Genomic DNA, 2,038 nt, shown 5'->3' on the forward strand with positions numbered 1-2,038 from the left:
ACATGCCCCTCCATATTCCCATCCAGTGACGCCTATGGGCTGAGGATGACACGGCGGCCAGTCGGTACCGTTGCGCCTTCCAAGGCTTGTTCGGACGGAGCTTGGTTTAGTTGGTGTATAAAAGGTCTGGAAGGGCAAAAAGTTTTTTTGCTGTAGTTCCTGGTTTACATGCTACATAGTGTCAGAAGGGACATTAGGCTTCTCATTTGTTTCTGTCATTCATTGACAATGAACTGTGTTTCAGAAGTAGAAAGTTTTGACATGATGTTAGCAGTAAACGAAACAATAGCATTAAAGAATGCAATAAATAAAAATTGTTTAGAGCACTGTTCAGAAAAGTCCGTAATGATCGCAGATTCAGCCAGTAATTTATTTCCTTTATTCATAATTCAGAATGTGTTTCAGCATTGGGGCATCTAGAATTTCTTTTCAAGGGGTGGCAGACCGCGTATAAGATAAAGGAGGCACCAGTATATCGATAAATCGGTAATATTGATATTTTTATGAAAAACTGTCAAAAGTTTACATCGATATTAAGCTTTCGATACATTCGGATACTGGTGCATTTCACGACTGCATTTGCTTTCATGTTTTTGAATGTAAGCAGTCACTGTTCACATACGAGGATTGGAACTTTAATAGTGGCAACTATTTATTTACAGCTCGTATAAAATAGATACGTGTTTCAAAGTTTTACTGACCTTCAAAGTAGTCACCAGCATTCTGTATAACCCGTTACCAGCTATGTGGAAGTCGTAGGATACTCTTAGCAGTGCCAGTTGTGTTGACAGTTCGAGCGGCGCGGTCTACTGCCCGATGAATTTGTAGCAGTTCTGAAGCTAATGCCGCGAAGTGTTTCCTTCAGTTTTTGAACTTACGACGACTTAAGTCAGGGGCGTGCAGTAGGTGGTATAGCACTTATCAGCACCATCAGTCAAACAAATCAGTAACAGCTTGCACTGTACGTGCTTGAGCATTGTCCTGCAGAATGATGGTCAGGTTCTGCAGAAAGTGTCATCACTTGTTTCTCTAAGCTAGTCATGGGTTGTGTTCCAAAAATGAAAAGTGAGTGTCACACAACTTTTGTCACATCTTCAAATTTCATAAGATTGAGATCGTCGTTCAATTGATAGCTTTTGTTAGTATTTAGATTGATACTACTTTTGAGTGTAATTTATTTGAGTTAATACTGAATTAAAGACACTGGAAGAATTTTATAAATGTTAATAATGCTAATTTATAAAAACTTTCAGTTTCGAAAAACTATTTTCTCTCTGATGTCTGGATTAATATAGATTTAGTGGAATCAACGAGCTCTATAAATTTTATGCAATTTAAAACGAATGAAAACGTAAAAATGTTTTTATAAAAATTAACGAATTTCTTTAGGAAAGTTATATGTAATACAACAACGACCCACAGAAAAAAATTAAAGAATATCAGTTTCTTATTTCAATATCAACAACATTTCCTTCTGATAAAAAGAAAATCCACTATAACAAAAGAAGTTGTTTTAAATTTAATATATTGTCGACACTGATATCACTGTCTAAGACGATTTACCGAAAGGTCGATATTTTGATACTTAATACTTCAGATGTCAGAGAGAGAGAGAGAGAGAGAGAGAGAGAGAGAGAGAGAGTGGGAGAGAGAGAGAGAGAGATACTTAGTGTAAAAAACCATTTAGGGGACGGTATTGTACCTGAAGGCCAACGGCCTTCCCGCAGTGGTAACACCGGTTCCCGTCAGTTCACCGAAGTTAAGCGCTCTCGGGCTGGGCTAGCACTGGGTGGGTGACCATCCGGTCTGCCGAGCGCTGTTGGCAAGCAAGGTGCACTCAGCCCTTGTGAGGCAAACTGAGGAGCTACTTGATTGAGAAGTAGCTCCTGCAGTCTCGGAAACTGACATGCGGCCGGGAGAGCGGTATGCTGACCACATGCCCCTCCATATCCGAATCCAGTTACGCCTGTGGTCTGAGGATGACACGGCGGCCGGTCGGTACCTTTGGGCCTTTAGGCCTGTTCGAGAAGAGTTTAAT

General features: G+C 40.2%; 1 pseudogene; it reads left to right on the plus strand.

The window, feature by feature from the left end:
* The first annotated feature begins 1,708 nt into the window (after positions 1-1,708).
* On the plus strand, positions 1,709-1,825 carry LOC126413607 (5S ribosomal RNA; annotated as a pseudogene).
* Positions 1,826-2,038: the final 213 nt, after the last annotated feature.

The sequence above is a fragment of the Schistocerca serialis genome, chromosome 7, assembly GCF_023864345.2.
Source record: "Schistocerca serialis cubense isolate TAMUIC-IGC-003099 chromosome 7, iqSchSeri2.2, whole genome shotgun sequence".
In the NCBI taxonomy this organism is placed as follows: Eukaryota; Metazoa; Arthropoda; class Insecta; order Orthoptera; family Acrididae; genus Schistocerca; species Schistocerca serialis.